Here is a 25,098-nt window from a genome sequence, read left to right on the forward strand (position 1 = left end):
AATTACTAATTAACAATCCAGAGAATACTGTGAGAGTATAAAATTTTTAGGATGCATAATGTTCCCAGAATGTATTATATTCACATAATTTCCATTGCATTAATAAGGAATATGCATATAAAGTGATAACTTGTGAGTTGGGAATATTTCACAAAGAATAGGTTAAAGTGACAGACTTTGTAAGTCAGAGCTTTCCTTCTGGCAATTTTATTTTGAATTATTAAAAAACTTAAGAAGTCAGTTATTTTTTAGAATTATATTCAAGTATTCAATATTCTTGCTTCATATTTCCAGGCTCAATAGAAATGGAAAGAGAGGGGGCGCCTGGGTGGCTCAGTTGGTTAAGCGACTGCCTTCGGCTCAGGTCATGATCCTGGAGTCCCAGAATCGAGTCCCGTGTCGGGCTCCCTGCTCAGCAGGGAGTCTGCTCCTCCCTCTGACCCTCCCCCCTCTTGTGTTCTCTCTCTCATTCTCTCTCAAATAAATAAATAAAATCTTAAAAAAAAAAAGAAATGGAAAGAGAGGCTCATGTGAAAAGATTCACACCTTCCCTCCTGCTGACAGTCACTCAGCTGACAATTTTTTTGAACTACTATCTCCGCACACTATAAATGTTCTTCCAATAAATTGTTTCCCTAAAGGAGAAATTCAGTATAAGCTTGGTTTTAAAAATCAGATCAAATGTGAAGTAAAACATATATATATTATTCCTGGCTCTACAATGTTTATATACTGTGCTTGTTTTCAAACCCAAACCTAACTATTCAAATCATCCAAGAGAAAAGTGGGTGCATAATGGGCAAAGAATTAAACCTGAATATATGTTGGGAGGAAGCTACTCAGAAAACAGCAAGAAGAAAAAGGAAGTTAATGAACATATCAAAGATAAAATATTTAACATGAGAGTGGTTCCTTTCAGCTTCATTAGGTACATTTTTCTACAGTCTAATGCAAAATTTATGTCAGAACTTGAACAATGAATGCTAACAATGTGTTCCATTTTTTTTTTTTTTGACGAGAATCAACTTCTTGTCACTGGCTGCAGAAGCCCATTGCTACGGAGGTTGTTATTTGACTTCCTGGACTGGTTGCTATAGATAGAGGGTTCACTCCTTTGACTGAGTGCTGCAGACTGTGATCCAGCGTCGTATTTTTATGTCTTATAGTCTAGCCATTGTCCGTTTACGTGAATACGTAAACATCTGAGGTCTATAAAAGTCCAGTCCCTTATATCCAATTTTGGACAAATATGAAAGGCCTCCCAAGTCTAAATCTCCCTTTAAGGCCAGCTCAGGACTTTAGTGGAATTCTCCATCTCCCCAGTCCTGCTTCCTTTCTACTCCATCCATCAAGTATCAACATCAAGAGCAATCCCTAATAAGTACCTGCTCTCCAATCTCCATGGGGAACCCACCAGGCAAAGCAAAAAGCCATAAGGGCTTTAGCGGCCTCAAGGCCCTACTTGCTTGTTCCAAAGGTTAAGCAGCTCAACATATTGGCATGCCTCTAGCCCATGTGTATCATGTCAGTACACTGAGATACCTCAGTGCCCAAGACTACTATGGCCTTAGGAGAGAGAGAGAGAAAAGAAAGACTACTATGAATGTACTTCAACCTTCTAGGAAGTAACTTTGAAGTTACTTAGGGAAAAACCACTGCATGCAGCAGTAAGCAACTAGCTACCTTGGTTCCATCTGCTATTCAAAGAGACCAGAGAGTCAACAGGAAAACCATTTTGAATGTATAAATGCCATAGATTCAAATTACATGTAGGGATTTATCAGAAGACTTATCCTTCTATATGAACTATTGTGAAAACACATCATATATACATTCACATGAACAAGCAATAATAAGAGTAAATAACCCCCCAAAAAGAGTAAATAACAAATGTCTAAATGTGAGTGAATGTTTTAGCTTTTCTAATATGAAAATGTAAAGTTATGTTTTAACCAATGGTTTACCACACTCTCAGAGGCTTGAGACTCCTGCTGTTGATAACAGCTGTTCCCAGGGTGGCAAGTATCTTATGGGAATTGGGATTTCCTTTCTCCCAAGAATTGAAGAGCAAATGAGTACACTAAATGAGGGAAATAAAGTAATATATAAGAGAATAGAAAAGTTGGTGTGCTTCAGCGTTATGGTTGTGCTCATATATCTTTCTTGTGTATATTGGTAGGGGTCCTCAGGAAAATCCTAATTGTGTAAAATCTGAACCCCCTGAGCTAACGCCAGACTTCAACAAGACCTTCCCTTTCTAATCACCATATCTTAAATTATAACCACAATGATGCAAATTTTTAATACAATAGTTCAAGTTTAGGTGTAAATCTATGTTTTAATTGTAAACCCGTAATAGGCTTTTAGTGATATAATTTGAAAGAAATACGGCTTCACTTATGCATGGGAAGCTAAGCTTATAAGTGCCTGGCCACTCCTGATGTAAAAGTCGTGGCTACATGTAAACAACATAAAGGGTGTGTCTTCTTTCCAAGGCAGTAACTGTTAATGCACTTAAGGAGTTGGGAAAATTGCTCTGCAGAGAACTGTCTTTTGGCAGCCCATTAAATTTCAAGACCATGTCTCAGACATAAACTAACATTACATTTAATGGTTATATGTAGTATTTGCAATTGTTATTACCCAGGGAATAAGAGTGTGCCAAAGTAGAACTTCTGTTCCCCACATTTGTCATTGAACTTCTTCAGAGGTTTTTAGGAGCATTAAGATTAAAAAGAAGGGTTGGTCTCAAATGGGTAACTAGTACCACATCTTTCCCATCTGACTTGGTTACCTATACATGTTCACTAATTAGACCTCTCTTGCCACGTGCAAAATTCATATTCAGGCATATTCTTAAGTTATTTTCCCAACGAGTTTGTCATTTCTGTGTGGCAATTATTCATTCTAAAGTCATCACATAACCATTCTATGACGGGAAAAGAATCTGGCATTTGTGTGCCACCATAAATACTTAAGAACAAAACTGATTAACTGAGGATGAAAATATACGAGAGCCCAATATAACATATACCCTAAGATTTCTAAAATTATCTATTGCAAATAGCACTGCAAAAAATCCTTCAAGTACAATATTCATCAACAGTTTCTGGCTATTTTTCTATTTTGGATGTGTCTACCTTTCATTCCTTTTCAGGTTCTGGGAAGACACAAGTTAACAGAATTATGACAATAGCATCCTATTGTCCTTGAGTGAAGACCATATTTAAAGACATGCTTCATGTTCTTGATTTATTTCTCCCCCCATGTAGAGTAAAAGGTCAAAAGAGAAGTTGAAAATGTCCTCATATTCCCCACAGAAATTGTCTTTGATTTAAAGAACATAAGGCAGAGCTGTAATTGCTAATCAAGAATACAAGCTCCTCTTTCATGACTTCAAAACTAATGACAAATTTTCATCATTTCCCCGTGGCTGAAAAATGATCGATACTTACCTAATCATCATAGCCATAAAATTGGATTATCTAATTCTAAAAGAGATGTGGTAATATTTCTCAAAAATTATTTTGCAGCCGTTTCTTCTTCAGAAATTATGATCTTATAAAGAATAGTTTGCTACCAAGAAAACAATAGTAACTACAATGTTATTTATGTGAGATAATCATTATATGGTGTCTTAAAAATTTGAAAATAAAGCTGGAAAAACTGGCTTTGTTACTCTTTCAGCTAATATTTCTAATCTTAAAGTACTCACCTGATGCTTCAAGTTTGTCAACCAATTATTTTTTTTTAAGATTTTATTTATTCATTTGAGAGAGAGAGAGACAGACAGACAGAGAGAGCACAGCAGGGGGAGAGGCAGAGGGAGAGGGAGAAGCAGGCTCCCCACTGAGCTGGGAGCCTGATGTGGGGCTCGATCCCAGGACCCTGGGATCATGACCTGAGCCAAGGCAGATGCTTAACCATCTGAACCCCCCAGGTGCCCCACAACCAATTATTTTTTAAATGAAACTATGAAACCTAAGAATAAAACACAGAAGTTTCCTTACTTCCTGATAGTGCTCTTTAAGTGCCTTAAAATCTGTTCCCATAATCTATGTTTTCTTTGGCTTAAAGACAACAAAAGTTAGAAGCAGCTTTACCTCAGATCCTCCCCTAGCAGGTAAAAGGCCCAGCAACCAACCATACATATAGATAAGGTTGCCCAACATCCAATCCTCTCTGGCAATCTGGAGCTGCCTGAGTGTACCAGCTCTCAAAGCAGCTAAACACAGATCAATTATTAAAACAGAATATAAAGACTAAAAGAGAACATGTTAGTGGAGTACCCCATGGGTAAATGGTAGGAGAGTTGTAAGAAGCAAAATTTCTGCCAGATTTTTCTCTCTCTTTTTTTCCTTATATAAATACATGTGCAAAAAGGTCTTAAGAGAAAGAACTTCATAACTGATACACTTCCCAAGTACTTGTGCTAAAGCAAGACTCTGTGGTCTGCTTGTACCTTCAATCCCAACTCAGCAACTTTGAGAGTGACAAGTTTTGTTCTTTTTCATACAGTTTTTATTTCATAAGCCTCAAGCTTCTGAACATCACATTCAGGCTCTATACTCATTAAGGAGTGGTTTTAATCTATTCTTGTATCTCCAGAAAGGATGTATTCAGTTTAAAAATTAAGCAGTTGCTTGATTCCTCTGTTTTGTTAGACTTTTTAGATTCTCATCAGCAGCCCTCCGAAGAGGTGAGCAGACCGAATGGAAGAAAGTGAAACAAAAATCAATCACAGCCCAATTCCCAATATATGATAGAAACAAACCTCATTTATAAAATGAAAAAATTGGAATAGAGGGTATGGCAGTACAGGTGCTCCCGGAGGCAGGACATAAATGGAGTCCAGGATTCAGGATATTTGCTAGGAAATCTTTGGAATCAATATATATAGGAAGGAGAGAAAGGAAGCAGCATTTGGCAGAGGGTGCAGTTGAGATGCAGGCTTGACTGGGTCAGTGGACTCCACAGGGAATCTAGAGCCGCAGTGGCCCATCAGAGTTGTCTCATGGGTGAAGCCAGGTTGTTATACTTCCATCTGGATCAGTCATTGGATGCTGGCCATGCATGAAAGGACATGAGCTTGGGTGAGGTGGCAATCCCTGGAGAGGCTGAGATTTGAGTGCTGTAGCTGCAGAGGCTACAAGTGTTTAAGGGGGAATCCGGGTGGTGAATCTTGAAGCCCACAACAGACACTTCCAAAGGTACTTTCTAATCAAGCTCCATTCTTCCACTACTTGATGACGCCTCATTTCCCTTTCCCTATGCCTACAGACAATGCCAGTGTTTCTTAAACTCAATTACAGATTTCATTTACTAGCAATTAAAAAGGACATCAGAGATATCTAGTGTTGATTTAAAGCACTATCATCATAATGTCTTTTCCATATCTGCAAACGTAAATTTTTAAGCATGTACCTCTTAAAAATTATATAAGTAAATTAAGTTCAAAATACAAATGTAAGCAACATGACAAGTCAAGAACTTCCAACCTGACGTCAATAAGTTAGAAATCTCTTGGTTTAATAGTTGAAAGATCAAACCTAAAAACAGATGTATGCCTCTAGTTTGAGAAAAATAGTAATAATAAATAATTCAGAGTAAGCTGGTTGTAATAAGCAAGTTTGGAGAAATGGTGTCATATTCTACAAAGTTGTCCTTGAATGCTTGTTTCAATAAGGTAACATTTCATAACACAACAAAGCTCTCTTTTCCCTTGCAGATAAGGTTAGCACAGAGGCATACTGAACTCCACCCTGAGAATCAAAAACAGAAAGACTCACAAAATAATAATAAATAATGTTTCCTCACTATATGTCATTTACTCTTTTGAGCATTCTACTTGCATTCATTCATTCAACTTACAAGAGAGAAGTATGTGGCAGTTCTGTTAATAACACATTTCATAAATAGTGAAACTGAAGTACAGAGACCTTAAATAACTAGTACAGGATCTCAAAGCTTGACTGTGTTTGTGTGTGGATATGCTTATATGTATTTTGAATTTTAAAATTATTTATTTACATTTTTTATTTGATGTAAATATACTAGTATGCTAAGTTGTCACAAAATCATTATTAATTTTGTTATATTTTTTATTTATCATAAGCACAAATTACCCACATTTTTTATTATTACAGTATTTTAAATTTCAAATTACCTAGTGATTTCTACAATATTTTATAGGATATAATGGAAATAAAATTACAAATGTGAAACACATACGTTATAGTTAATGAAACCAACATGGAACATGAAATCTAACTACCAGGAAATCCAATGAAAGAGAGTGGAGAAGCAAAAATCCTCTAATTTTATATATGAGTAAAGGAGGTTCTTAATAAAAGTTCGTAACCTCTGTAGCAAGTGACAGAATCAAAAACAAAACCTAATTTCAGAGCTTAAACTGTTGATAATTATGATATAATGTTTTCAAAATTTATTGAGGAGAATATTTCAGACAGAAGATGATAAGGGACTGAATTATTGAAGTTGGGATAAAAAGGAACAGTTTATATTCCAAATGTCATAGAAAATCAAAAAGAATAAACACTAAATATTTGTCATTAAATATTCTAGTAGATGGTAAATTTAGCTCTATAAAAACCAGTGTTAAAAAAAAGGTATACAGTTACACAATGATTTCTTTGCATAAAGAAACATTAGGCCAGAATGAGTGCACGATACACAATTTGCTGGCAAATAAAGCAATAAACTTTAGTTGGGTAAATGCCTGTCTCAGAGAAGATATTTTATCAGTTACTCATCGCTACAGAACAAGAAAACATTTTCATGTTTCATTTTATGGTCTTTCAAATCCATCCTTAGACATAAGGATAAGAACAAAATTTGGGGTAATAAAAAAATTAGTATGAGATTTTATTAAAAGAAAAAAGCTCCCTTTTTCTTTTTTCATTCTTTCATTTTCAGGGGACATGTTCGTTTTATCTCAATAGCATACATCATTTTTGAAAATAGGTAAACAGAGTCCGATTTTTTCTTCCCCTCCATAAAACATATGTTCTTGAGAAATTATGGTGATTTTTGTGAGAGTGGATTACCACGCACAGGTTACCAATCTCAGGGGTTTGCTACGTGGAGGATAGGAAATCTCAACATAACTCCAGGAACAGAACTCCAAACACTTCTGCCCACTGTGCCTTGGTATCAGAGTTGCCAAGGAGAATACAACACAGTCAAGCACTGGATGGAATAACGCTTCACTTAAATAGAGAAGAGACAGAATAAGATCAGCTTCAATAGTTGGTGTGCTTCTGTGGTGGCCATAGGTTTTCTCCCTGAGGTTTCCATGTACCCCTCTTGTGCCTCAGTAGAGAGACCTCATTCCCTCCCCAAAGTGGGGCTGGCCAGGTACCATATGACCCACACGCCTTAAGCAAAGACTATGTGATAAGCTTGGCACAGGCTGTGTAGGCTCTTTCTCTCTAGGTAAAGAAATGTGTCATCCTCAGCAACCACTCCTACGTGGTGGAGTGGGGATGGATAGACAGCAGGTGCAAGACTCGCTTTCCCAACAGTTTTCTTCTCCGGATTAATTCTGTAGTGTGTATAAGATATCCCTTCATCTCTGTAAGATTTAAAAGAGAAAAGTCCAAGAGCATTGAAGGGTTTTGCCAAAGAATCCATCCCTTTGGAAATTTCTCATAATCCTAGCTGATGCCTTGTGTATTGTGGAAGCAGTATTCTGAATAATAGATAGAAATTCAAGATAACATGCTCTCAGACAATATGCACCAGGATTGTTTAATATTGCCTGACATTACACCTCTTTTTTTTCTCATTTGATAGAGATTATTTCTTCTCTAGAAGTATTTTATGTCTTGATTCATTCTCTTTACCCTCTGCAACACCTTTGAAGCAGCATGATCACTTGATGCTAAGTGATAGTTTGAGTTCTCTCTGCTCTGCCCAATAGCACAGATTTCATAAACTTAATTAGATTTTGCTTCTATCAGTTTACTTCTTGAATTCAATCAGTTTCTAAGGACATATACCCTAGAGCACCAAACACTTGGTAATTGCCTCAATATCTGATTTTTGATCCACTTATTAACAATTCTAAAAGGAAAAAATGAAAAGCTATTTATTCCCCTTCCTGTCAGTGATATCTTGGGGTCAGTGGGGAGAAAATATGTTCGGAAATAAAGTTTGGTACCAAAATTTGCTGCAAATCTTCAATATAGCAAGTTCTTACATGGTTCAGTGAGTGTTACTTTTCAAAAACATATAAATGGGGCTAGAGACCACTGCTTTAACAGCACTTTGTTAGCACTAAAGTAAACTCCTGGGGCTCCTTTATTGCTGTCTTACTGCTTCAGCAAGGTAATCTTAATTTCACTTTGCTAGTAGCCTGTACATTCAGACAATATACTGAATATTCATAACCCACATAAGGGCCAGGATATGGCTATGGAAGTAGAGTTGGGTAAATTTAAAAAGGAGACTTTATTTAATTTGCAAAATCTGCTAAAAATGCAGATTCTAAATCCCAATGCATTTCTTCCAGAGAAGATGAAACCAACCGAATCAAAGATTCTACAGAATTATGAACACAAAAATTCCTCCTGGATATTTGCATATGCACAATTAAGATTTGGGCAATGGTTACAGGGCGATGTTTGGATAATACAACATTGTGTATGAAAACATTATAGCATTGAGGTGTTAAGCAGAATGTTTTTTGAGTAACCTCAGCCAGAGCAAAGAGGACTAGCACCCAGGACAAGAAGGAAGTGGGGCGTGGAGGCAGTATTGAACAAAAGCCTGGCAGTTTATTTCTAACAACTGAGGATCAAGACAACTTCTCCAGAAAACAGTTCAGACCAGGGCAAAATGAGGTTTCAGGTTTCCACAAAAAAAAAAAAAAAATGGAGTAGTGAGAACTATAAAGAGCTATAATCTGTGAGGCACCACAAGTACTCAGTGGTATTCAACAAACCAGATGCTTTTGGTGTCAGTGGAAAGAGAACTCAAAAGGAAACGAGCCTAATCTAGAGAATTATAATCTACTCTTAATTATTATCCTTTTTAGCGATCTATCTCCATTCTCCTCATTATGGCCCAAATAATTTTTTACTAAATTATATAATAAGCAGCCTAATAGGCTAGTCTACATTTTACATTTTCTTTTATTTTTCTGCATCTCCTATTTCTTTCCAGAGCAGTGCTAAAATAGTAAAATGAACAATGCACCAATATTTAGGTATTCTAATTGCATCAATATTTATGCATACTTAATAGTCTTCTCTTCTTAAAAAAATTATCTTCTCTTCTTAAAATTACAGCCTGTATCTTCATGATTGAGACTATAAAAATTCAACTTTCTATAGCTATTACCAGCATACACCTGCTGCCTTTTGAGCATCTCTCCACTATTCTGATCACTATCATGTGTAACCATCACACTACCCTGATCATTACATTGGTGATACATATTGATTAAAAGAAGCAAGTATGAGTAGTATTGAATTTCTAGATGTTAAATAAGATATATAAATTAGAAATGAAGACATGCATTAACAAATTAAGAAATACAGAGGCAAAGTTGTTCAGTGGGGTATATGAAGGGGAAAAAAAAAGTTTAGTAAATGAAATGCTGTCCAGAAGGCACAGGAAAGAGAGAAAATGCCTGAAAAGAAAGAAGAAAGTAGGTCACAGAAATCAGTGCTTATATTGCTCCCTATGGTTTCCATACTATCTTCACAGTAATATCCTACTGGATCTCCACCACAGTTCTCTAAAGAAATTGGTTTTATTATCTTTTTACAGATGAAGAAAATGAACACTAGAGAATTTGTTTGCCCACAAAAGGAGTATAAACAAGATCTGAACTCAGCTTCAACTATAGATTCCATGGCCAGTGTAGAATGACCCCTTTCAGCAGCACACATGCACTTGAAACTCCCCCTGGCAACACATTCTACAGGACACTGTAGTCCATAAGGACTAAAAATTAAAATGAGCCTTGGAAGCTTTCAATGAAATAGATAACCACAGAGAAACAAATGTAGAAATTGTGGTTCAAGGTAGACCATAATAAACGTTCTGATGGAGTTTCTAGAAGAGAAAGAATAGCATAAAATGTCCTTGGTATATCTGGGGAGGCATCTTGGAGCATTTGAAATTTGAATGGGCTTCAAAAAATATTTTTATTGAGTTATATGGTGGCAAAGAACATTCTAGGAAGAGGGAACAGTTCAGCAAAGAGCAGAGGTAAGAAAAGGAATCAGGGCTGTGGAAGATAGCTTGTAATCAACCAGACTAAAAATCTAGGTTGTAGGGAATATAGTCAGACGTGAGGCTAAAAAGGTACAGAAGGGACACAATATGAAGAGTTTTTAAAGGCAGGCTGAGGTTTTGAACTTAACTTTTTTTTTGCCCCGAGCCTGCCCTAGGCTAACTTGTTTTGTTTTTGTTTTTGTTTTTGTTTTTACCTAGAAGTGATAACAGAACTATGGGAAAAATTGGAAGAAGTCATCAATTTATTTAAAGATGTTCACATCTTCTCAAATGTTGGATATGTTTTTGAACACAGCTTCCCAAGATTTGAAATGTCATGACAAAGAATTCAAACAAACGTGTTCACAACACTGCAAAATCTAAATTATTCCAGTGCACAATTCCTTAGGAAAACGCCACGTGCGGAGAAAGGAGTCAGAGAATGACAAGGCACAATAAAATCCCCAAAAGAATCCTTCTCCCACTTATAAACCAATCAGTTCAATCACTCCATCTACAAAAAGCTAAATCTAGGTGTCAGCTGCCTCAAAATTCTGGTCGAGCATTAAACATTATGAATAATTTAGATCCTAAATAATTGCAAAGTGAAGGATGCATCCCCACACCCCCAATGCCAAACATCACTCAAAATAGCCTTGACAATGAAAGCTGTATGAATATAAGAGATATCTTCTTCTTTTTTTTTTTAACATACAATGTATTATTTGTTTCAGAGGTACAGGTCTGTGATTCAACAGTCTTATACAATTCACAGTGCTCACCATAGCACATACCCTCCCCAATGTCTATCACCCAGCCACCCCATCCCTCCCACCCCCCACTACTCCAGCAACCCTCAGTTTGTTTCCTGAGATTACGATAGCAGGAGGGGAAGAATGAAGGGGGGGAAATCGGAGGGGGAGATGAACCATGAGAGACTATGGACTCTGAGAAACAAACTGAAGGTTCTAGAGAGGAGGGGGTGGGGGGATGGGTTAGCCTGGTGATGGGTGTTATATGCAAACAATGAATCATGGAACACTACATCAAAAACTAATGATGTAATGTATGGTGATTAACATAATAATAAGTAAGTAAGTAAGTAAGTAAGTAAGTAAATAAATAAATAAATAAATAAAATAAGAAATAAATTGAACATTCAAAAAGAATTGACTAAATGATTTGACCCAGTTGTATACTCCTTGATTAAAAGGATCTGTCATTGAGTAGGGAAGAATTAAAAGCTTTAAAATACCATTTGAGTCATCTACTTTGCCATTATTTGTCCAACAAACACATGCCGTGCTTACTAGATAAAAGGTACTTTTTTAGGCATTTAACAATTTGTAACATTTAATTCTTGTAACAATCTTAAGAGGTGGGCATGGTTATTATTATCATTTTACAAATGAGAAAACTAAAGTATATTAAATATCATGCAGAAAATCACATCTATTATTAGGGGCAGAGCCAGGGTCTATGTGCATAACTATTACACTATGTCCTCTTCTCTTTCTTTGCAGATTGTTCTCCAAAAGTTTTCAAAAATGTCATTATTTGTGGGGCGCCTGGGTAGCTCAGTGGGTTAAGCGTCTACTTTCGGCTCAGGTCATGTTCTCAAGGTCTTGAGATTGAGCCCCACAGCTTCTCCCTATCCCTCTGCAGCTCCCCCTCCTTGTGCTCTCTCTCTCTTTCTCTCTTTCAAATAAATAAATCAATAAAATCTTTTTAAAAATGTCATTATTTGCTTATATAGAGAAATTTTATTAACTTCTTTTTTTCCAATAGTAGACATCTGCTAGTTGCTTGGGATGCAGTGTAACCTAAAGATGGGTAACAATTCTGCCCTTCTGGACCTCATTTTCTAGTTAGACAAGGTAAGGAATATATAATTAAACCATTCAATAAGCAAGTTTATTTCAAAGAGGAAATATGAATCATGAAGAAGATAAAAGGTTTCTTTGATGGGAGTAACTAGAAGTGGACAAAAATTTACAAATACATGCAAAACTGGCTTTGGGAACAGGAGATTCAATTGTCCCTCTACCAGATAAAATTTATTTGCATATCTCCAGATAAGAATCATTTTCATTCATCAGTTACCTACAATGTCTATAATTGCAAAATAGCTCAAAGACAATGAAAGGCACAATTCCTCCAAAATCAAATAACCAAGAAGAACGCGCTGTAAACAAGACATAGTTTTCCACTGATTACGCAGTAATCTTCTTGATCAAGTCATTTTTAAAATCTTTCACAATTTTTCCTGATACTGTATGTGTCATAGATCACTTGTGTCATATAAGTTATACTCTAATGACTTAGAAATGTAAACCTCCAGTCAACACTTTTTCCATATTCTTACCTACTTGACATTTCCACTTGAATGTCTAAAAGGCATCTTAAACCTAACACAAAAAAATTAGTGACTTTTGGTCACTGAACCTATTCCTCTTCTAATTTTCACTAACACAGGAAATGACATCACTATCTGTCCAATAACTCAAACCCAGAAACTTAAGTAGTCCTACTAAACTCTCTTTATTCCATCAGTCTCCTCAAGAAATCCATTAGCAAATCTGCCAGCTTTACCTCTAAACTACATTTCTGTTTGTTCACTCATGTCCCTCTCCATTGCCATCACTGTTGTTTGAACCATTTTTGTCTCTCAGTTGACAGTTTCAATAACCCTGAAAGTCATTTCCCTTTTTCTATTCTTGTACTTCTCCCTTCCATTCTCCTGACAGCAAGCAGCCAGAACACTCTTTATGAATGTAAGCCAGATTATATTATTATGAAGGTTAAAACCCATTAATGCATTCCCACAGAATTAAGGACAAATCACTCACTATGGATCTATAAGGCTCTGCATGAACTATCTCTTCAATGGTATCTGGTACTCTGATGACATTTAAAATATATACTACAGACACCCAGAATTTCCAGTTCCTCAAATGTAATACTGTTCTTATCTAAAGAGCTTTACACTTTTGATTCTCTGTGTCTGTCCTGATCTTTCTTGGCTATTCCCAGAGCTGGATCCTTCTCTATTTCAGATTTCAGCTTTATTATCCCCTCCTCAGAATGATCTTTCCCAACTTTCCTATCAGAAATCAGACTTCATTATTTTTGCCATATTGCCCTCTCAAATTTCGTCAAAGCAGTAATATCATACCTAATTATTTTACTTGATTATTTATTTTCTGTCTCACCTAAAAAGAAAAGTCTAGGAGGACGGAGGTCCTAATTTTCTTATTCTTGCACATATTATGCTCAATAAACTTGAGCTGACCAATTGATTAAAAATAGGTACTTAGAGGAGTATCTCCCAAAGCATATTTCACGAAATAACAGAATATTAATGATTGACACAGAAATGATTTTATTAACATCACTAAAACTAGTAGATGCTGAGAAAACACTTTTCAAAAAGTTTTGCAGTTTATTTTTTTCTTTAGTAGATTTAATATACCTATGTGCATTGTGAATTTTCAAGAAAGAGATTAGTGTATTGCATTGCTGCTTTAGTCTTGTTATTTTGGATTAAAGACATATTTAAATTGATCATACTTTACAATACGGCAACTTTGGTATATATATATATATGTATATATATATATATTTGGTTTCATTGTAAAATGGGGGAACATGTAGGAAACTCAGGTTGAAATTTCTTATCTATTCAATTTAGCTATTTTATCATATACTTTGAGACTAATTCTTAGTTATTTACGCTTTTCAGTGTCTTCTGACTTTTTTTTAATAAATAGGCAATCATTAATACAAGCATTAAATTAGAATTTAATAACTTCTAATTTTAAAATAAAAATACAGTGTTTTATAAAATTGTTTTCTCTTTAAACAGTTGAAGTTAGAAAATAAAATTAGCCAATGGTGAAAAGTGATTTATAAGGTTATATATCTCAGGCTCATTAATTATCATAAAGAATCTTCCAAGTCTGTCAAAAATTATCATTTACTTGGCATACATATGAATGAAAACCTTCTTTTCAATAATAGTACTTGACTGTAGTCCTTTAAAAATAGAATACATGAGGGGCACCTGGGTGGCTCATTCGGTTGAGTGTCCAACTCTTGATTTCAGCTCAGGTCAGGGTCCTGAGGCTCTGCATTCCAGGAGGAGTCTGCTTGAGGATTCCCTCTTTCTCCCTTGGCCCCTCCACCCCACTCACTCTCTCTCTAAAATAAATAAATCTTAAAAAATATATATTACATGAACAAAGAGTATGAAATTTTTTATAGTTGATATAAAGTAAATTACCATCCTGCACTTGTTGATGGGTCTTTGAAATCTGAGAAAGGAGGGAAAGAACAGAGAAGTCCCTTGCCTCCCGATCTGCACATCTATAATGGATTGATTGCCAATGAGAGGGAGGAAAGAGGACGATTTTTCAAAGTTTCAACCATAATCTGCTCTAATTCATTAAATTTCTAATACTGTGCAAACATATATGGATTAGGTCTTTATTGAAAAGGAGAAAGATATGTCCAAGTGCTACGCCTGAATCCCCCAGTTATATGCAGATGCATCATTTGGATCAGTTACTTATTAATGATAATTTTACAAACATTTACTGCATACCTCCTCCCAGGTGCTGGGGATTCAGCAGGGGGGGAGAAAAAGCAAACTTTGCCTCTCTTGGAATTGATAATCTAGTGACGACAGCAGATATTAATGAACAGTTATTGTGCAAATAAGGTGATAACTACAGAAATGATAATTGCTATGAGAAAGAACAGTATAGGTGACTACAGAAACACACAGTAGGGGCACCTAACTTAGACATGGGCTCAGTGTAGGCCTCCCTTAGGAAGGGACATTCAAAAGGTTCAGTGAATGTATGTATTGTACAGCACCATATTCATTAATTTTCTTTTCTATAAAAGACTGGCTATTATTATTTACATGTTAGTTACAAGTGACAAGTAAGTATAGAGGTATAGCTATGTAAAAATGTATTTGCTCTTGAATTTCCCCTTCACATTGTTATTCAAAATAATGACAACTTAAAGAAGGATTAGAATAAGCTCTACTCAATGATATTCTCTTACTATCTTCCACAGAAATATTTTCCATTAACAAGTTTATTAATTTAACTTTTTTAAAAAGTAAAAGTCAGAGAGCTTTTTAAAGAACATAAATTTAATATTGATTCTGGCATATGCCATGTAAATTTGCTTCAGTTTTTGCTATCAGATCTTAAATTAATGAGATTTCAAAATTCATAAATAGGATAAGAGCATGTCAGGAGGCTGATAATTTATAGTTAGCATGTTTTGCCTTTATCCATTAAAAAAAAGGAAGTAAAATTCAGAAGGGAAATTAATAACCCTTTGCTTCTAGGGAAGAGAAAAAAATCTGTTTTGAATGTTCAAAGGTTTTTTTTTTTTAGAATCACAAAATACATCATAATCACCTCTACTTTTAAAACCTTTTGAATATAGTAATGAATCCTTGACAATCTTTCAGATAAGTGGTGATTATGTAAGCTATCAAAGCTTTTAGATAGATGCTTTTTTGTCAGCCTAACCTTGATTTTCTTTATTTCTCCCCCCAAGATTTATTTATTTATGAGAAAGAGAGAGAGAGAGAGCACACAGGGAGAGGGAGAGGGAGAGGGAGAGGGAGATTCTCCGCTGAGCAAGGAGGCCAATGCTGGACTCAGTCCCAGGACCCTGAGATCATGACCTGAGTTGAAGGCAGACGCTTAACCGACTTAGCCACCCAGGCTCCCCCAACTTTGATTTTCAACCTCTAATAAAATCAGAAAATCCTCTTACTATAAAAATTAATACAAAGTATGTTTATAGTTGTTTTCTGTGTAGCTTAGGAGTTACAGGAGTTAATATAATTCAATTTAGACATGAATTGGAAGACATGATTGTCGTATATATACACAAGATCTTTTAAATATTGATATACTTAACATTTTAGTCAAAAGAAGTATGAATACAATGAATAAATATATTACTGGTATGTTTCCAGATTTAATTTAATGACTTTTACAGAGAATTTATTGTGGGTATATGGCACTGTGAAGGCCACAGAACAGGAAATCACACTATTCCTCTATCCTGTGGTTAGTGGCCAATTACATACATTTTGAAAATATCTGTTGAGCACTGACTGTATCACGGCTTCATGAAAGGCACAGGCTGGATGTCAAAGTAAAAACAGCATGGATATTGGCACCAAAGAGTTTACATTATAGAAAAGGAAATTAGAATATTATTATAAAGATTAGATAACTATTATAAATGTTAGAGCAAACTGAAATTATTTCTTCTCTCTATATCTTGCCTCATTTAAATGTGACTTTAAATATGGTATGTATGATACAACAGAAATAAAATAAGGAATTTCTATTGTAGAAAAGTAATATGCAGAGCACATAGGATTTTTAGTGTGATGAAGCTACTCCATATGACACCTTACTGGTAGATACATATCATTAGATATTTGCTGAAACAGAATATACAACAGCAAGGGTGAGTCCGAATGTAAACTACAGACTTTTGCTGAGGATGGTGTGTCCATGCAGGTTCACTGATTACAGCAAATGTAGCATTCCAGAGGGAGACTTTGATAGTGGGGGAGGTTGTATGTATGTGGGAGGGGAGAGCACACAGGAAATTTCTGTATCTATTTGTTAAGACCCTAAGATTTCTCTAAAATATAAAATGTGTTTAAATTAAAAAAAAAAAAGGAAAGAAATGGAAAACCGTTCCATACTCATGGATTGGAAGAACAAATATTGTGAAGATGTCAATGCTACCTAGAGCAATCTACACATTCAGTGCAATCCCCATCAAAATACCATCCACTTTTTTCAAAGAAATGGAACAAATAATCCTAAAATTTGTATGGAACCAGAAAAGACCCCGAGTAGCCAGAGGAATGTTGAAAAAGAAAAGCAAAGCTGGTGGCATCACAATTCCGGACTTCAAGCTTTACTACAAAGCTGTCATCATCAAGACAGTATGGTACTGGCAAAAAACAGAACAGAATAGAGAGCCCAGAAATGCACCCTCAACTGTATGGTCAACTAATCTTCAACAAAGCAGGAAAGAATGTCCAATGGAAAGAAAAACAGTCTCTTCAACAAATGGTGTTGGGAAAATTGGACAGCCACATGCAGAAGAATGAAACTGGACCATTTCCTTACACCACACACAAAAATAGACTCAAAATGGCTGAAAGACCTCAGTGTGAGACAGGAGTCCATCAAAATCCCAAAGAACACAAGCAGTAACCTCTTCGACCTCAGCTGCAGCAACTTCTTCCTAGAAACATCGCCAAGGCAAGGGAAGTAAGGGTAAAAATGAACTCTTGGGACTTCATCAAGATAAAAAGCTTTTGCACAGCAAAAGAAACAGTCAACAAAACCAAAAGACATCTGACAGAATGGGAGAAGATATTCGCAAATGACATACCAGATACAGGGCTAGTATCCCAAATCTATAAAGAACTTATCAAACTCAACACCCAAAGAACAAATAATACAATCAAGAAATGGGCAGAAGACATGAACAGACATTTCTGCAAAGAAGACATCCAAATGGCTAACAGACACATGAAAAAGTGCTCAACGTCACTCGGCATCGGGGAAATCCAAATCAAAACCTCAATGAGATATCACCTCACACCAGTCAGAATGGCTAAAATTAACAAGTCAGGAAATGACAGATGTTGGCGAGGATGCAGAGAAAGGGGAACCCTCCTACACTGTTGGTGGGAATGCAAGCTGGTGCAGCCACTCTGGAAAACAGTATGGAGGTTCCTCAAAAAGTTGAAAACAGAGCTACCCCATGACACAGCTGTTGCATTACTGGGTATTTACCCCAAAGATACAAATGTACAGATTCAAAGGGGTACGTGCACTCCGATGTTTATAGCAGCAATGTCCACAATAGCCAAAATATGGAAAGAGCCAAGATGTCCATTGACAGATGAGTGGATAAAGAAGATGTGGTGTATATATACAATGGAATATTATGCAGCCATCAAAAAGAATGAAATCTTGCCACTTGCAACGATGTGGATGGAACTGGAGGGTATTATGCTGAGCAAAATAAGTCAATCAGAGAAAGACATGTATCATATGACCTCACTGATATGAGGAATTCTTAATCTCAGGAAACAAAGTGAGGGTTGCTGGAGTGGTGGGGGGTGGGAGGGATTGTGTGGCTGGCTGATAGACATAGGGGAGGGTATGCGCTATGGTGAGCGCTGTGAATTGTGCAAGACTGTTGAATCACAGACCTGTACCCCTGAAACAAATAATACATTACATGTTAAAAAATAAAAAAAAGAAGAAGATAGCAGGAAGGGAAAAATGAAGGGGGCGAAATCGGAGGGGGAGATGAACCATTGGAGACTATGGACTCTGAGAAAAAAAATGAGGGTTCTAGAGGGGAGGGGGGTGGTGGGATGGGTTAGCCTGGTGATGGGTATTAAAGAGGGCACATACTGCATGGAGCACTGGGTGTTATACACAAACAATGAATCATGGAACACTACATAAAAAACTAATGATGTAATGTATGGTGATTAACATAACATAATAAAATAAAAAATAATCAAGTTCTCAATCAAAAAAAAAAAAGAGAGAGAGGGAGGAAAATAGAATCTCCAGTATATCTATACCATAAAGCCCTAACTAGTTTCTAGAAATGGGCCAAAAATGTGGCTTTTGACAAAGGCAGAGAGGAAATTAATATCAAAATCACAGTATTTTTTTAATAATTTTTTATTGTTATGTTAATCACCATACATTACATCATTAGTTTTTGATGTAGTGTTCCATGATTCATTGTTTGTGTATAACACACAGTGCTCCACGCAGAATGTGCCCTCTTTAATACCCATCACCAGGCTAACCCATCCCACCACTCCCCTCCCCTCTAGAACCCTCAGTTTGTTTTTCAGAGTCCATCGTCTCTAATGGTTCGTCTCCCCCTCCGACTTACTCCCCTTCATTCTTCCCCTCCTGCTATCTTCTTCTTCTTTTTTTTTCTTAACATATATTGCATTATTTGTTTCAGAAGTACAGATCTGTGATTCATCAGTCTTGTACAATTCACAGCGCTCACCATAGCACATACCCTCCCCAATGTCTATCACCCAGCCACCCAATCCCTCCCACCCCCCACCACTCCAGCAACCTTCCGTTTGTTTCCTGAGATTAAGAATTCCTCATATCGGTGAGGTCATATGATACATGTCTTTCTCCGATTGACTTATTTCACTCAGCATAACACCCTCCAGTTCCATCCATGTCGTTGCAAATGGCAAGATCTCATTCCTTTTGATGGCTGCATAATATTCCATTGTGTATATATACCACCTCTTCTTTATCCATTCATCTGTCGATGGACATCTTGGCTCTTTCCACAGTTTGGCTATTGTGGACATTGCTGCTATAAACATTGGGGTGCACATACCCCTTTGGATCCCTACATTTGTATCTTTGGGGTAAATACCCAGTAGTGCAATTGCTGGATCATATGGTAGCTCTATTTTCAACTGTCAAAACCACAGTATTAAAAATGAGATCAGGAATGATGAGGCCTGAGAAAAATTTCCCTTCATCTCTATAAAAGAAGGCATCATGTTTGTAGTGGAATGCAGTACAATATATATCAATGATGTTCCCATGGTTATTTAGTATGAATGAATGATTCAACCAATGTAATTTTGGAAGTACCAAAAATAGTCATTCTGCATTGGCAGCTCTTTGGTAATCTGAATGTTTCACAGATAAAATTTAGACCATCTGGAGAATATGCTTTTCAAATTGTGTTAAGAACATACCCAAAGATATGTGGAAGTGTACAGAGGTATTCAAAAGCCCACTTTACTCAATGCTGAGTCATTTTATTTATTTTTTAAAAGATTTATTTGTTTACTTGAGAGAGTGTGTGTGCACACAAGCAAGGGAAAGGGCAGAGGTAAAGAATATCTAAGCAGACCCCCCACTGAGTGCAGAGCCCCATGCCGGACTTGATCTCAGGGCCCTGAGATCATGACCTGAGCCAAAACCAAGAGTTGGACACTAAACCGATGGAGACATGCAGGCACCCCCACTATTCTATTAAGAGAATATTAATTCCATATTAAAACAAACTTGGCTATAAGGAATAGTATGCACAATTAGCATAACCCCCTCCCTACAAAAAAAGGAAAGAAAAAACATGAAAGTTTAAGGAAATTTTGCTCCCTATTTGCAGAAGGAAATTGGCTTTGCTCCTAGTCTTCCATGAGTACCAATTTACTCTTGTGATATTAGTGTGACTTCTATGAAAATATTTGTAATTATGATTCAAGGAAGGGTATGAGATTATATGTTTGAGTTCATGTTTGTGATATGCTCATGAGGCTACAAACTTCAGCTTAGTCACACCCTCCATTTTTCCTCTGAAGCCCAGCAACACCTGATGGTAGCAGGATTCCCACCAAAGTTAAAAATGAGGAGAAGAATAAAATTAATATCTACTTCATTTGTTTTAATGAGGATTATAGGATATGATGCTGCATTGTCCAAGATGGTAGCCACCACCCACCTGTGGTTATCGAGCACTGAAAATGTGGCTGGCCCAATGTGAGGCTTGCTGTGATTGTAAAATACACACTGAATTTTTGAGACTTGGTATGAAAAAAGAATATAAAATAATGTGTTAAGGGCCTTTCGCCGCGTCGCCGGTCCCTGCACCGCCCGCTCTTCCTTGCCTGTCCTCTCCCGGCCGAACCCCGGGGACCAGAGCGAGACGCAGGGACCATGTTCCGACGCAAGCTGATGGCCCTCGACTACCACAACCTGGCTGGCTTCAATTGCAAAGATGAGACAGAATTTAGAAACTTTATTGTTCGGCTTGAAGACCAGAAAATCAGACACTACAAGATTGAAGACAGAGGTAATTTAAGAAACATCCACAGCAGTGACTGGCCCAAGTTCTTTGGAAAGTATCTCAAAGATGTTAACTGTCCTTTCAAGATTCAAAAGCGACAAGAAGCAATTGACTGGCTTCTTGGTTTAGCTGTTAGACTTGAATATGGAGATAATGCTGAAAAATACAAGGACTTGGTACCTGATAATACAAAAAATGCTGACAATGCAGCTAAAAATGCAGAGCCATTGATCAACTTGGATGTAAATAATCCTGATTTTAAGGTTGGTGTAATGGCTTTGGCTAACCTTCTTCAGATTCAGCGTCATGATGATTACCTGGTAATGCTTAAGGCAATTCGCATTTTGGTCCAGGAGTGCCTGACCCAGGATGCAGTTGCTAAAGCAAATCAAACGAAAGAGGGCTTGCCTGTTGCTTTAGACAAACATATTCTTGGTTTTGACACAGGAGATGCAGTTCTTAATGAAGCTGCTCAAATTCTGCGATTGCTGCATATGGAAGAGCTCAGAGAGCTACAGACAAAAATTAATGAAGCCATAGTAGCTGTTCAGGCAATTATTGCTGATCCAAAGACAGACCACAGACTGGGGAAAGTTGGAAGATGAACATTTTAGGATTTCAGCTTCTCACCTACTTAGTACAATTGGGAACCATTTACGCTCTGGCATGTGTTTGGAAATCAAATGTCACATTTTTAAGGAAGAATCCTAGAAAATTGTTCTCGAGATTTACCATCATTGCTTTTTCTTTAATAAAGTTCAGGAAAGTGAAAAAAAAAATAATGTGTTAAAGGGCGCCTGGGTGGCTCAGTCGGTTAAGCGACTGCCTTCGGCTTGGGTCATGATCCTGGAGTCCCAGGATCGAGTCCCGCATCAGGCTCCCTGCTCAGCAGGGAGTCTGCTTCTCCCTCTGACCCTTCCCCCTCTCATGTGCTCTCTCTCTCTCATTCTCACTCTCTCAAATAAATAAAATCTTTAAAATAAATAAATAAAATAAAATAATGTGTTAATAATTTTCTCTATAGTTTCTATTTTTACAGGTTGTCATATTTTGGATATAATTGTTTTCATACATTATTAAAAATAACATCACCTATTTCTTTAAAACTTTGTCATATTCTTATTTGCTTTTTAAATCCATTTGGAAAACTGGTGTGGACTGCTTTCATTATCCCAGTTTGACAGGTCAGAAAAGTGAGGCTCTAAGAAACTGAGATTTATTCATAATTCCACAAGTAGGGACAGAACACAGAGACAAATTCCAGTCCTTTGTATTTTTTATCACTTACCTGGGTTACCTCTAAAAATCAGCACCACTACATAGCATTAGTAATAACAATGAGAACAACACCTTCATTAAATGAGGCTGACTTTGTATACAGTTACTTTGTATACATATACAACAGCTACTCATGTATATGAGCTGTATATATAAAATCCAGATATTCATCAACCTAGAACTATTAAAATTAGAGAGAGAGAGAGAGAAACTATTAACATTCAAATTCACATGATAGTACTTCTGTGACCTATTTTTTTCTCATTTTTAAAATGCTAACACCACATTATTGAATATAGATTTGTTCAATCAGCAGGTATTTTTGAAGTGTTTACTCTTCATGAAATACTATGATAGACTCTGTTATTAGAAGGATGTCTAAGAAATAGTACCTGTCCTCAACTAACAACTAGAATATAGTTTAATTGATGCCAATATTTCTAACCTAGAGGAGAGAGAAATGAGTATGTAAGTGCAGCTGGGTGAGGGAGAACCAGAGGACCAAGGGAAAGATTCACCAAGAAACAATATTTAAACTGCCTCTTCAATGAAAATTGGCCCAGTGGACATGGCAGAATAGAGTTTGGGGTATGGGGCGGTCAGTCTATGGAGAGAAAATCATTCACAGAGGCAAATGCAAGCAGAGAGAGATAAGAAACAGAATGATTTGTTAGGAAACTGTCAGTAGTTAAGGACATTGAGTATGTCCAAGAGCACATTACATAGAGATTGAGTTGCAAAAAAGATGGGGCTGAAAATTAGGGGTTAGGTCATGGAGCAGGCCTGCTTTCAGTATTGGTGAAACATGAGGGAAGAATAGAAATGATGTATAGATCACATATTAAAAATTTTAGAAGTTGTAAGTCAAGCTTTTTATAAGCTTACCTACAACAAAGGTGTGCACATACCTGTGGTGCCGCCTACTGTGAAGAGCTGACCCTGGTCAGGCCTTGCCTAGTCCCTGAAAATGGGTCACCATTGGGCAAGAAGTTCTAAAGCAAGATCTGAAAGGTAGGGAATGCGGGAGCAAGGCTGCAAGTAGGCGTAGTTCCTTGGCCCCAGAGACTGTCACCCTGTGGGGAAGCAGAGGAGGGCTACATGACATCCTCCAAAGCTCAGGGATACTGGCAGGGCTTCCCCTCGCTTGGGTCTAAGACCACAGCCTTATAAGCTGCACATAAAAGCTTGGACTTTTTTTGCAGCCTAAGGAGAGTCATCAAAGGCTTTTCAGTAGTGAATGTCTTCGATAACATTTTTACTATTTGCATAACTACAAATTAGTAAAGGTCACAGGCAGGAAAATTTTATTTTCAAGGTAAAGTAATGTTATACACATATTGTAACCTTCTTGGAGAGAACCCATTTCTTAAGCTGCTGCACAATACACAGAATTGGTTAACTACATAATTAAAGTATACATTGCTATTTATCACATGTGATGCTTTATTATTTAAAAACCCCTCAATAACCATGCCAAGCTGGGGATTTAATCCTGATAATGTTCACTCGGAACGGTGAGAGTAATAGATTGCCCAGAAAGGAGATTTGTGAATGTCCGGGTGAGCCTCCAGCCTCCTTAGGAGAGTCAGGGGAAAGGAAAGAGGCAGAGTTTGAAAGATGCACACTTGGCAGCTGAATCTAGGCAGAGTTTTCAAACAGCCTAACCCTATTTTTTCTGCATTTATTCCTTAAGTACACAAGACTATTCACAAATCTTCTCATTCGTTGCTAAAAATTATTCACCCATGGGCCGCCTGGGTGGCTCAGTTGTTTAAACATCTAACTTCCACTCGGGTCATGATGTTGGGGTCCTGGAATGGAGCCCCGAGTCAGGCTCCCCTCTCGGTGAGGGGTCTGCTTTTTTTACATTTTTCCCTGATGCCACAAGTCAAAAAGACATGTTCTCCACTCCCTTTCTTAGAACATTTCCTTGAGAAACCTAGTATTTGTAAATCCTTTCTGTGTCCCTTTGATTTGTACATAAATATTGTTAAAGGATAAATAAATTAGTGTTACAATCTAGGAAAGTTTTTCTTAAAGGTCTAGGATCTATTTCTTTGAAACATAAACCTCAAGGAAGCTGGAGTCCCCATCTCCTTGTCATCAGAATCTTAGCCTGGAGGCCTCTCCAAGGTGTAACCACCTGCTTGTCATAGAGATACAGAAATTTTATTACTTTCTCAGATAAAAGCAATTAGCTAGCCCAGCCAGCTACTCCAATCAGCAGGTGAATTTGGGATGATCTGTGAAAGAATGTGCAGCCAGAAGTTCTGTCAAGTTTTCTTCCACAATGACAAGTTAATCTTGAGAACATGTATACAAGGGATCATATATGTGTGGCACGATACAAAGGAAGGGATTTTTCCTGTCTTTATAATATCATTAGCAGATTACCTGTGATGTACATCTCTGTCTGATTTAATGTCTTCTTTCTTATTTACATTTGAGGAACAGTTTTTCTAGGTTGACAGGGGATTTTGTCAAGTTTTCCCCAACATATCGAACAAGTTTCTGTTATAAATAAAAATATAAAATGAAACTATGGTATCAGCAGCGCTAACCATGCCGATGCCTGTGGTTTTCCTGTCACTTGATCATTCCTGGGACTGTAGTTGTACTCAAGGCTAGATGAGTCTCCTTAGTGGA

The 25,098-nt window shown here is 36.9% G+C and overlaps 1 long non-coding RNA gene and 1 pseudogene across 1 annotated transcript in view; one reads left to right on the plus strand and one right to left on the minus strand.

Annotated features, from left to right (window-relative positions):
* Positions 1–25,098, minus strand: part of LOC141374763 (uncharacterized) — a 119,970-nt gene that overhangs the window by 35,084 nt on the left and 59,788 nt on the right. The window lies entirely within an intron of this gene.
* LOC112829323 (RNA transcription, translation and transport factor protein pseudogene) lies at positions 21,045–21,947 on the plus strand (annotated as a pseudogene).

The sequence above is a fragment of the Callorhinus ursinus genome, unplaced genomic scaffold (assembly GCF_003265705.2).
Source record: "Callorhinus ursinus isolate GAN/ISIS: 27379988/994484 unplaced genomic scaffold, GSC_fseal_2.0 scaffold21, whole genome shotgun sequence".
NCBI lineage: Eukaryota > Metazoa > Chordata > Mammalia > Carnivora > Otariidae > Callorhinus > Callorhinus ursinus.